Source organism: Botryllus schlosseri, chromosome 5 (assembly GCF_051294905.1).
Source record: "Botryllus schlosseri isolate E-star chromosome 5, Bs_hap1, whole genome shotgun sequence".
Classification (NCBI taxonomy): Eukaryota; Metazoa; Chordata; class Ascidiacea; order Stolidobranchia; family Styelidae; genus Botryllus; species Botryllus schlosseri.
In genome coordinates, this window is record NC_137240.1 from 12,473,673 (window position 1) to 12,487,355 (window position 13,683).

Consider the following 13,683-nt stretch of genomic DNA (forward strand, 5'->3'; position numbering starts at 1 on the left):
CCAACTATTTCGAGGGTTACAGACCATCCTATATCGTATACGTCGGTTATATCGGGTGGAAATCGTCGTCCGTACGCTCATACAACATGTTTTTAAAATGTATTTTCACAATTGTGGCATAATTATACAACTTGAATTTTTTTTTTAAAAGGCCTTCGTTTAAAACCCTGTTTAAATAAAACATGTTTTAAACAAAGTGTTTTAAACAACCATTAGTTTCAAATGCAACCATAATTACATCGCATTATGTCTTATGGCATTGTATAGATTGTGTGTGTCTTGTTCAGATAAAATGTAATCAGACGATTATTAGCCTGTACGATGCAGTGGTTTCCAAACCTTCATGGTCGTGACTCCATTTCCAATTTGAAAATGTTTAGTGGCCCACCTTCAAATTTGGTAAGCTGAACGGGCATTATATTCTTAGTAGATGCATAACAAAGGACATCTTACATACCGTTATGACCTCATAATGAGTAATACTCGAATACTCGAATCGAAGCATAGTACGTGATTCAGAATCGAATCACTCAGGTACTCGAACTTGCCCAGCCGTCACAGAAAGAAATGAAATAGGTATGGTAGAAAAATTGCCAAGTAATTTTAATGTCAAGTTGTAGAACTGGCATTTTATTCTTTTATAGGTCGCACAAAAGGTACATATTGGCACTATCACATCATTCATACTATTGTTACGTCATCATGAGTGATACATCAATAATAGGCTCAACTCGAAGCCAAATACTAAATACTCGTTTTAGGATCGAATCACTCTGGTGCTCGAATTTGCCCAGTTGTATAGTCGTGTGCTACGTGTCGACAGATACAGAAGCATTGTAGCCGAAACAGCATATCGGCTTATTTGTATATACCGAATATAACAGTATAAAGGAAACACAGTAGGGCTGTTCAAAATAACTGATTCACTGATTAAATTGTCAGGTTACCCCTAAAAACGCTGCACACCAAATTCGGTTCAATTCTAACCAATATAAGCCGCCGCAGAGCCAATTAAAATTTTAATGTATTATGAAAAATTTGAAAAAAAAATAAAATTTTTTTGTCAACCCGATGAAATTGTTGAGTTGTTTTCAAAAACGATTCCAACCCGTAGAAGCGGAGTTATTGCAGTTGAAAATCTTGGATTTGCAAAAATAGCATTGACGGGTGGATAATCCCAGACTTATAAATGAAAAAACTCAAATAACTCCGCTTCTACTAATTGGAATCGAGTCAAATATATTTTTTTTGCATCGTTTTTGAGGACAACTCAACAAAATCATGGGGTTGACAGAAAATTTTGAAAATTTTTACATTTTATACGTAGGCCCACACCCGATTCACAAACGGTGTTGCGCGATTCACGAATGAGCCGAAATAGTTACCAACCAGCATTTCGAATAATCAGTGTGCACTTAATTTTGTATAGTTGTTGTGTTAAAAGTAGACTCAGTAGGCCTAGACCTTGCCAGCTGCACATTTCATTCGATTGGTATAATCTCTGCCAGGTGCTAATTACTATTCAGGAGTTATCCCCGATTGCTATTCTGCTAAACCTGTATCAGGGATGCGCGTATTGGTCCCTATTAGAGGTGTGTCACTTTTGATTAGAGCCCGACCGATATTGGATTTTTAGGCCGATACCGATAAAACCGATATCTAACACGTTGACTGATAACACCGATATATTCAGCAGATATTCAAAAGATGTGAATTCAAAACTTTAGAGCATTTATTTTAACAGCTTTACAGTCATTGCTATACGTGTACATGAAATATACTAGAAAGGCTGTGTCTGAACACCTGTAAAGTGTAAGCCAGGGGTGTCAAACTGAACTTGGGTCGCGGGCAAGATTCAAACCTTTTGATCGCTCGCAGGCCGGATCAGTCAAATGATTTCAAATTGCTACCTCAAAATCCATACTTTCGTTTTTCACTGGAGGGCGTATATCAAAGCTATACATTACAATTAACGTAGTAGTCCTATACATTACATTACGGATCATAAGGACTCGCTATTCTAGCAACACCGTTATTCGCAGACAACGAAATTGGCAAAAAATTGATTATATTGGCCGATTCAATACAGTTAAAAACGACGATATAAGTTATATATTTCTATGCTACCTTTGTTTTAGTAGTTATTGATGCCGTGTCGGCCCTGCGTATTCGCTATGAGGAATACAATTTTACTGCTAACATGAATGTTGGAATTTTCAATACATTGATATCGTCGTTCGGGATTCTCTGAAGACCAAGGCTCGGGGCCGCGGTTGCGGCCTTCTGGGTCAGAAGTGTGATATTATCGAATGTTAACATTCGATAGTGATATCGACTCGATATTATCAACCAACATTATAATCGGTTGGGCTCTGCTTGTGATGCAGTCCTGTGGATAAAAGTTATCGATTTCAGTATATATCTTGGACGTCACGTTGGTTTAGGCCAAAGGTTCCCAACGTGGGCGACATCGTCCCCCAGCGCAATGTTCCCCGTAAGCTACACACCTGCATCATTGCGCAATGCGCAGTGCTGACACGGTTTCTGCGCACAGAAAATCTAAGCTGCGCACAAAAATTATGAAGTGATGATCTTTTTTTAGTCGTTACGCACGGTTGTCCAAGGGACTGCGCAGTGAGTTGGTGAGTGCGCGCAGACTCGGCAAAAATTAAAGGTAACATTGCCCCAGTGGGCGATTTTGTGAAACAAATGGAAAAAAAATAGGAAAGGAGGCGACTGGGGGGCGGGGCGATAGGGGCAGAAAATGTTAGATCGTCCAGTGAGATATACTTTTAAAGAGACACGTGAAAACGGTCTATTCTGTATATAAGGCAAACTCAACGGAAAGTGGATACGCAAACCGGTTTTTCGAGCACCTACCACATCGGAAAAATGGCCTTTTTTAGAAAATTCACCAGCGATCAGAATTAGTTGAATAAATTTCCCGATTATGTGCCCTCTTTTTCTGATCGGTAAATATGGAAGAGGGCGAAAATTTATGTCGAGCTTGATAAGGGGGCGATGAGTCGAAAAAGGTTGGGTAGGCTACCACCTCCTATAGGCCGTCGTTGATTTCGGGCAGGGGAGGTCAAGATTCTTAGCCACATTCAACATCTGAACCCATTATGGGACGTACACGCAGTCACGCACTACGGTAAAATTGGGATTATATGCTAAAAGCAATCCTTTATATGATTACATTTATATAGTGAGCGAAGAGATGGAGATCTTATAACCTGGTCATTCTCAGTGATCAATTTGTCAAAATTAGGGATGAAAGTCGATAGCGAAACGTACGTAGGGTTACCATATTTTGGAAATCTGAAAAGAGGACACTTTTTCAAAATTTTACAATACCGGAGGAAAATCCTGAAAAAAGTTAAAATTTTCCCACTTCGTGTTCGGTTGACTAAAAAAAGTCAACTTTCCGGTTCACTCCCGAAATACAGTTTTTCTTTCACATATCCGTTGGTTGCCTAAAATAAAAAATGGTCATCTTTCTAGCTTAGCTCCCGAAATAGCCGCGGGAGCGTTACTTCGGTACTGATTTACTGTATATCACTCCAATTTCACCCTATATTTAAACAAAATTCTCAAAAAAGAGGTCATTTGGGCGTCTTCCGAGGTCACTATCAAAAAAGTTAAAAAAAGAGGACGGATCCTCTTAAAAGAGGACATATGGTAACTCCAGCGCAGTGGTTCCCAACCTGTTTCCTTCCACGTACCATTTCGAGATTTTATGCTGTGCTCGCGTACCACCTACATAAGGTGACTGCCAGACACCAACCTTAAGTTATAGTAGGTGACGCGTTGAAATGACGCTCCGACTGATTCCTTGTCTACATCGGGTTCCCATTCCTCAGAGGTCGTGTTTTCTTTTCTCTCTCTCTCCTCTCATTGAAAGAACATACTACTTCTGTTCGGCAAATTGTAAATAACGAAAAGTAAGACCTAAGCAAGTAAGTCATGAATTATGATGAAAAAGAAGTAAAAGTAGCGGAAATTGGATTTACTTGAATGAGTACTGCACTTCAAGGACACTACTTGAATCTACGAAAAATTAGAAGTAGCCTACTTCGTTATTGAACAGCTCTGTACGTAGCTCAGTGAACAGCATAGTGCTCTACTGTGGTGCTGATTACGAAAATATAAACGTTTTTTCTTTCTGCTCATGACCCCGGAAACGTCCAAAATCATACTCGAGTTTCGCTTTGTAACGTAGTTTGACATTGTGATGTAATAATCCCGTATGGATTTTATATTCCGCAGCTCGGGAGCAAGTGAACATCGGCGAGAGTGAGAGACGAGAGTGCTCAATTGGAGACGAGGCGACCGACAATGAGCAGCCAGGGATGCAGTAATTAGCCATTAATAGATGGCTAACTTTACCGCCACTTCAGCATAAATGTCTCACTGATTCAATGGCTGAGGTGGCGCTGATAAATATACCAGCAGAAGAGAGTAAACATAGAGATTTTACGAGTCTTCACATAGAAGTTAAGATTGTAAAAGATGGTGATTCTACCTATGCCGCATTCCACACACTATAATGTTAACCGAAGCGCCAATAGAGATTATCGAATGTCGCCATCAATAGCGCAATATTTTTCTGCGACGCGAAGGATCACTGTAAATTATTGGCCTTCCTCACGGGTATGGTGAGACCGCAGAAATCATTTGGCGATCGCGCACGGTGAAATCATCATCCTTCGCCAATTTGTAAAGGACAGTATGACGGTGCAAACGTTGACAAGTAGGTTAATATCGAACAGGACAAAGGAATAAGTTTGCGCGATGTTGTCAGGGATAGCGAATTGGTTTACCAACATCACAAGTAAGTTCGCACAGCAGACTGTAACGCAGCAGAGGTAGAGCACCCTACGTATAAGACTCAAGAGTTTCTTGTTTTTTCTCGTACGCGGATGGTGGCCTGTTTCAGAATCGGAAGCGACGTTTCTAAAGGACGTCGATCGGGTGACTTCAATTTGGCCCGGACCGTCCTGCACATCGTTTGGTGTTGGCCTCACGGAATCAGAGATGGTACGATTCTGTTCGACTGATGATAACCGACTTCGCTTAGATTTGTCTAGAGATTCACTTTTATTCATTACTACTTCTTTTTTTCCTGCTTTTTGGTAGCCGGAGAAACAATTTCCGTCGCCATCAATGATCGAAATTTTTGAAGCCTTGTCGGTCTTCACGCATCGGTTACGACGGGTCCGGGTCAATACCAGGATAGGATGTAGTAGAAGTCCCATCAGAGATACCTGATTGAATATGCTGACAAAAAAGTATACATAGTTTCTGTACTCTTCCTGTTCTCTCCCTCCAATCAAATGGCACCCGTCTTCATTGTACTCATATTCGTGCGGCTGAACACCGAGTGCAGCAGATACTCCGGCCAGCAACAATATCGCGGGCAGACTGAATTGACTGAATACACTCACAAATGTACCAAACATCTTTCCCAACGAAGGATGGTCGTAGAATGCCCTTTGCCGAGCCCAAAGATAGGTGCAAATGGTAACTTGTGCGATCGCGTATGCAATTACAACCACGTCATTTGCTGCTTCGCATCCCCATTCATATTCCGGGTAGAGGTTCATTAGCAAGAGAAACACAGTTCCGAGATAGCGAACAAAAGGAGCTGTAACAGCCATAACAGCAAGGATCATTACCACACCACCGTTCACATCTTTTCTGGAGCTTTTCTTCGCGTAACTTCTGTTCATCGATACGTAGTGGATAAGAGAGGCAGCGAGCCATCCATTTGTAAAAATCACGAGAGCCGATATTGACATGCTCATGTACCATTGAGGAGAGGAGGCGATTTCCAATACAGAAAAACGATCCTTGCTGGTATTCGTAAATGCGTCGCTGACTGATGCACTCGACAGTAAGTTCGCACAGCAGACTGTAACGCAGCAGAGGTAGAGCACCCTACGTATAAGACTCAAGAGTTTCTTGTTTTTTCTCGTACGCGGATGGTGGCCTGTTTCAGAATCGGAAGCGACGTTTCTAAAGGACGTCGATCGGGTGACTTCAATTTGGCCCGGACCGTCCTGCACATCGTTTGGTGTTGGCCTCACGGAATCAGAGATGGTACGATTCTGTTCGACTGATGATAACTCGATCTGGTATCGTTTTCCTACTCCCTATTGAAAATCAATGGGAATTAACGCTATCTTATGCCAGCCCTTTCGTCGCCGTACACTCTTTTTACGTTTATCCAAAACTCCTATACACCCTGACCGCATAATACATCGATTAGTAGTAAGCCGCATTTCGATCACTTAGCCTATACAGCAGGGGTCACCAACCTTTTTGAAACCAAGAGCTACTTCTTGGGTACTGATTAGTGCGACGGGCTACCAGTTACTCCCGCCGTTTATCCGTGCTCAGTTGGATTTCTTCAGGTAACCAGCAGTGGTTCCCAATCTTTTGGGCCATAGCTGAAAAATAGTTTGCAGCGCACTAGCACATAGTGGTTTTGAAATAGCTCGGCGGTTTGTCAGATAAGTGTCTATGACTCTATGCCTTTTCAACAGTGCCTTTTCAATTTAATTGGCACCGTCTGCATGACAGAAAAAGGCAATCTGACTCAGGCTGCGATTCATCACCACACCAAGTGATGACCATGGTTAGATAAGTCTTAAAATATATGCATGCCATCTAGCTTTTTTTTCTAATATACCTCCACTTCCAAAGTAGGCCTATATATTCTTTACAGCAGAGGTCTCAAACTCAAATGCGCTCGCGGGCCAATTTCTTACTTCTTGATCACGCCGCGGGCCGAAGCATCAATAATAGAGAAATTCAATGTATAATCTCCAAGTAGGCCGTATTTAACGGGACCTTGCAGACAGGCATTCCACAAGCATCGTGGAAATGTAATTCACTATTGTACTATTCACGCTTGATACGGAGAAAAAAAATGCATTTTTAAATATTTGAATAAAACTGTTTTTGTACCGGGCATGATTTGTTAAAATAATGAGTTATAGACATCATGCAAGACGATGCATCATGACATCGTAAAACTGTCGCGTTATAATATTGCAACTATTGGACCTTTGACTTGCCACGATTTTAAGTTGAATATTTTTAAATCCACTGAAGATTAATCTGATATGAGAGCATTTAAGCGGTGTAGCCTGGTGTTGATATAGTCGTGATAATTAGGCTATTGTTACTGTCATTGCCTAAAGTCAAATTAAATCAGCGTTTGATTTTGCCTTCGATTATTATTGGAACATATCAATAACAACTTAAATAAAATAATTATTGAGCCATAGTAATAGCATTGGTTCTTAATAGAGGTCGACCGATATTGATACCGATATATCGGCACACTCACAGGCCGATAACCGATATCATAGGCCGATATTATTATGGAAGGAGCAGAGAACAATTTCACCAAAAATATTATATATTAGGCAAGATGGCACTTGTTCATGCCACAGAAAGCTGAACAACAAACGACAAAGCTGATATTGAAAAGAATTATTGCTTAATTGTGCACATTCGTTGAAAATTGGGATAACCCAAAAAACAAAACATGATACAGAATTGCAGGTCAGTAAAGAAAAGGTAGATTGTAATGCAGAAAGCATAGTTTCTCTGCATGCTCACCCAGTTAAATTCGTCCTGCAAGGGTAAATCTGTCATATATCACCCTTTACTTCGTTGATTTCTTGAGATTGAGAAGACGGAGCATTGAATTTCCAATAGTTTTGAATTTTTTTTAAAATATAAAATATCGGCCGCAATATCGGCCTTCACAGGCCGATATCGATAATCGGGAAAGCTATAAATATCGGCCTCGATAATCGGCCATTTCGATAATCGGTCGACCTTTAGTTCTTAATCTTTTTATTGATCGTACCCCATTGTGCTTCCGAAAAGATTTCTCGTAGCCCCTGTCCATTTTCAACACAATTTCTGATGGCACCTATATTAAAATCAGAAATCCCATTCATAAAAAATCGCCCGTAGCGTAAAGACTATTTTCCAAGACAGTTTCATAGATTGTTGCGTCCGCAGGATTACCAAGTCACCGTTGCGAGTCGCGAGTCCTTCTCTGATTTTAACGTTTGACCCGACACAACTCGAGTCGTTTATATTTAATCACCAAGTCAATCCGAAATCGAGCAATTTTACGAAAGGTCGCACCAAACCAAATCGCAATTTTTAGTCGCGAATCACCAGCGGGTCATGTTTATCATAATGAACAAGAAATGTGACGTAATAACTGATTTTCCACCGCATGGAAGCTTTTAAACGTGATGTGATAGTGAAGTTTGCTGAGATTTCAATGATTTTTATAGTAATTTTAGGGTGAACTTCAAAATAAGATATATGGCACTTGAATATATTGATGAATACTTGAAATTCCAAAATGCCGTCGCGGGCCGCGTGTTTGAGGCATCTGCTTAACAGCAACGATCATCACCGCTTGATTTACTTTCTTTCAAAATAAACTTCTCCTTTTAAATATTTCTAAAAGTAAACTTTTATAAGTAAAGTGTCCCACATATAGCTTGCTAAGCCCGGAAAATGGGCCAGAATATCGCCCCTTCTTGATTACAACAAGCAGGGCGTATTCAGACGAAAGAAAAGGGGATCACTTTGATTTACTAATGATGTACCACGTCACAGAAATTTCGGACTGCCCTTAGATGCTTCTGCATAAGATTTGTTTGAAAAACTCTGCGCACTTCCGCATTGTAGATGTAACTAACCATGGACGCCAAACGCACTTCCACGCAGATCATGTAGCACCACTGGCGTAGCCAGGGGGGGCGAAAGGGGCGGTCGCCCCCCCCAAATTTTTTGAAAATTTTCGTAAAATCAATAGATATTAGAGTATTTTGGGGCAAATGTATGCAGCCTAAAAATTTTCTTCGCGCTTCGCGCGATTTAGTGTCCGTTCATGTCTTGATTTTGTTATCGGTATCACGAAAAAAATTTATTCCGCAAATACCCGTTATTGAATTTAGCTGCATTCTCAATTATGAGAATACAACAGTACCAGTAGATACACTAGAGTAGCCCGAGGTCGTTGGGTTGATTGAATCTGTAGGAGTGTCAGTTCAGTATGGGGGTTGGGGACTGTTAGCTCCGGCAACTTCCGTTCCGGGACACACGAAGATATATAAAGTATGCTACATGCTACTCCGCAAAAGTGCGCTCCCAAAATGATTGACCACCATAAAACCGACCCATGTATTCCGAAGCCTTCGATATAGATTTTCGGGTGCTTAAATGGCTGGCGCCGAATGATCCTGTCCCTGCAATCAGACCCCTCCAACATAAACGCAACTGGCACAGGAAAATATCACCACCTCCCGTTAAAAATTGCGAATTTGAAATTGAACGAGTCTGATCAAAGGAGTTTTTTAATTTGGTCTGGTATGTATCAGCGATTTCAATCTTTAAAGTAGCGTCAATCTCTACCAGAGGTTACGAACAAACCATGCTTCAACGAAGTAATAAGAATGGAAACCACTTGCTCATATAGACGTACCAATATTATTGATCAAATTCTTTCATTTATTCATAAAATATTTCCGCTCCGCGCGACTAGGGCCGAAATTCACACTGATTGTTCATAATTTTATGTCAGCGATTTGGGCTCATCCGTGCAACGACCGCCTAATAAGCTATAGTTGGCAACTGGAAGCTTCCATAGGGTATGTGTGTGTGTGTGCGTCTAAGAATCGTACGTATAAAGGGTAGTGATGAAATTGCCTATGGCAGGATTTACGGTTCTGCGAGATGTTCCCACGGGAGAGGTCATAACCGCCCCCCCCCTACAAAATAAAAATAAAAATAAATTGTTTTTCTGGCTACGACCTTGCGTGTGCTCGATCTCTTGAGTGGTGACAGCTTTCAACGCAAGTCATGAAGTAACAGCAATAAATGACAACTGTCCCGTCCGGCGTCCACCCTATAGAACAGGGGCGGCCAACCCGTGGCCCTCGAGAAGGTTTAGAGAGGCCCGCGGGTTCATTCTCGAAATTACTAGTATTATCAAAAAATAAATTACCAAAACCGAATAACTAAAATTTGATTAGCCTGACCGCGAAATTTGGGATTTTGCCGACTAAAATATCAGTTCTGAGTTCCGACGCATTGGCGTAGCCAGGGGCCAGCCACATTTTTCGCAGATCGTCGTATATGACTATATAATGTACAATATTTCGCGCGGCTAGGTTGGGGATCCACACCAAGTCTTCATGTCATAATTGCTATTGATTTTGATGCGTATTAATATAAGTATTGTTTTCAACGTTACCTATTATCCGGTACGCTCCTATCGGAAGACTAAAAAAGGTCATCAGCATTCAAGTGGCCCGCGCAATGGTTCGTAAGTCTCATGTGGCCCTTTGGCCACCCTGCTCTAGAAACTCTAACTAGTCTTGCCGTGTGGTATGAACATATAGCTCAAGATGTATAATTAATTGCCCCCTGAATGTTTGATGACACCACTTCTATCAGCCCTGCCGGCAAATCTGATAATGAAAACGTATTTACAATATGCAGAGACCAACATAATGAACCAATTTCATTCATTAACCATGAAAAATTTTCGCGCTTCGCGCGAAAGTGTTATCGTCCTGGTTTTCCACAATCATCGTTTGATCACATCCGTCTGTGAGTGTAATATATATAACGATCGCCCCAGATGTTGTGTTAATCATCCAATAAGCGCCCAATTCCATCGAATTTACCTATTTTTTTCCTTATCTTTAAGGGGGGGGTCATTTACGTCATCAAATTTTTCGCCCCCCCCAAATATTTTTTCTGGCTACGCCCTTGTGTAGCACGCGTGAGGATATCCAGACCTCGATAAATCTACTGGCAGTCACCCGCAGTTCAATTATACTTCCAAGGTGCCAACAAACCGTGATTATAAGCTCTGCGGCCGGGAAATTTGATATCTGATATAATTCGATCAACTTCACTTCTCAATTCTCAAATTCGTCGACTGTAACATAACGTTGCGCTACAAGCCTATATTTTAACGACAGTGGATGGCTATGTTTGTTATTCGAATCAGACATGGGGTAATCGCGATTAGTAATCGTAATCGATTACGACGATTACACCATTTTCAAGTAATCGTAATCGCAATCGATTACATTCGAAAAAATTCCAAAGTAATCGTAATCGTAATCGACTACTTCCCATATCTAATCGATTTCTTTGTGAAAGAACGATTACTTTTTATTTGTCCAAGGACTATCACATAAACTGAGCATTCGTGAACAAGGAAGAGATATTATACCATAGGTTAGTGATAGCACGAACGTCTGATTTCCAACCGCCACTGCTCATTATTACGTCAGAAGTATTAGCTTTGCTCGCCATTGCGTAAGAAGTATTCAAACACAGTAAATATAGATATTCGATGTACAATATACATCGTAGGTAGTCTGATTGTAATAACATCCGCCGTGCCGTATATCAGGTTATAAATATGCTCCATATACGCCACTATTTCGCAGCTGGATAATAATCACCACTCTGCCTGGTTTCAAACTTATCTATTGATGTTCGGTTATGCTTAGTTAAACGCAGTTTGACCGTTGCTGTTTGGTGATCAGTGGGCATATGTACGTACGTACACCGGACAAAGATTTGAAATTTTGTCCTTGTCGGTTTCCACAACGAAGCATTAAAAATCAACAGCTGCTACTATATATCATAACCGAGCCGTTCTTATCCGTTTCTCGTAACGGCAGCTTGCCGCATCTTTATCAATTAAGGCAGAGTTTTATGTTTACTTTATCTTATTCTCATATGACTCTACTTGAAACGGGCGCCAATCGTTATTTCACAATTACTCAACATTTGGACCTGCCGCCAGAGCCATCCGCTTATATACCAGGTTTAGGGCTGGGCACAACGATTCGAGTACTCGAATCTGAATCGAGTAATTATTTTAATGATTCGAGTCGAGTAGTAAAATATGATTTTTTCGAGTACTGAAATTATACGCTCCTCGCTACTGAAAGTTAATTTATCAACGAGAATTATGGTTTCGATACTATTTTCGACTGTGGAAGCCTTGAAACCTTGATTGGCCGTATCACAGCATACGAAACATGTAGTACAAAGCTACGACGGTTACTGGAAAAACATTTCCGACGTCATGATCCTCCCACAACATTGTCACAAAGTGCAATGAAATCGGTAGGGTCAAAGAAATGCCAAAATACCTTTAATGTGATGGATAACAGGCATAAAATATTCTTTGTGGTCGCATAAAAGGTACATATTTGAACTTTGAGAGATTAAATTTTTCTTGTGACGTCATAATGAGTGATACTCGAATACGTGATTCGACTCGAAGCATAATACGTGATTCAGAATCAAATCAGTCAGGTACTCGATTTTGCCCAGCCCTAACCAGGTTAGCGTGGGTTGGAGCTAGAATCAGTACTAAAACACCAATTCGTCCCCCACTCCTAGCGTTGGTCTTGGGCCCCCAAAGAGTGGTCAATTTTCAAGTTGATGACTGAATTTCGTCCATTATAATATTGGTAATTGCATTTTATTACTATTAATTATTAATCCTCTCTCAATCTCCGATGGTCAGATTTACCTGTAGAGCTGGGGGCCAGCAATTCATATTATAACATCTGGTATCTTGTTGTAATTACTTGTTGCTGTTTGTTGCTAATTCGTGACCTCCGGTCTGTTAAATAATCAAAAGATATTGTGGTCGCCCAAACGTAGCAGGCTAAAAGAAAAACTTTTGCGAGACGCACACACAAATTGTCATGTTTTTATTCTTCTGTAGGTGACCCGGGTGGATTTTGCATTAGGGCTCAGATTGGAAGGACAGGAATATTAGTCACGCCCGCCCAGCACTGCTATTGACAATGGACACATACTCTAGGTTTCGGCCAAAGTCTTTCCTTAGTAGCACAATTCGTGGAGTCGCATGTTGGCCGAAACGGCATATGTCTTTTGGCGTGCCGTGGCGTTGTAATGACCGGCACCCAAATGCCTATTCCTAGGGTTACATTTACAACAGGCGATGTTTTAAAACACTTTGTTTAAAACATGTTTTAAACAGTGTTTCAAACAAGTGTCTTTTTCAAAACAACAATTTTTTCTAAACGTTTTCTAATTATCCCATGATTGTGTAACTACGTCCGACAAAACATGTAGTATGAGCCTACGGACGATTTGCACCCGAAATAGTCGACGTATACGATGTAGAGTGGCTGGAACCGTCGAAATCGTCGTAGTTTCAACAGTTTCTGGACGTAGATATAGATCATTGGTACAGAATGGGTGTTCGATGATGACCGCCGACCGTAAAAAATACTGCATACCGATATAGTCCCATGGTTAAAGATATTTTTGGTCTGTTTATGACAGTGATCGGAAGCCCTTTTCGTCAAAGGAGTCATATTTACCCTTTATTTTCTATTGCCAATGCCAACCCACTGTGACGTCACACTCAAATATTCGTTACGTCATGGCTAAAAAAAAACAATAAAAAACATGCTTTTAACAAGTGCCTTGTTTTAAATTGATTTTATTTTAAATGCTACCCTACCTATTCCTATAAATTATGCACGCTTTTTCTTGAGAGGGGTATGCATTTCCAAATCAAGCTATCTAGAGCAGTGGTTCTCAACCGGGGGTCCGTGAAGTATTTTCAGG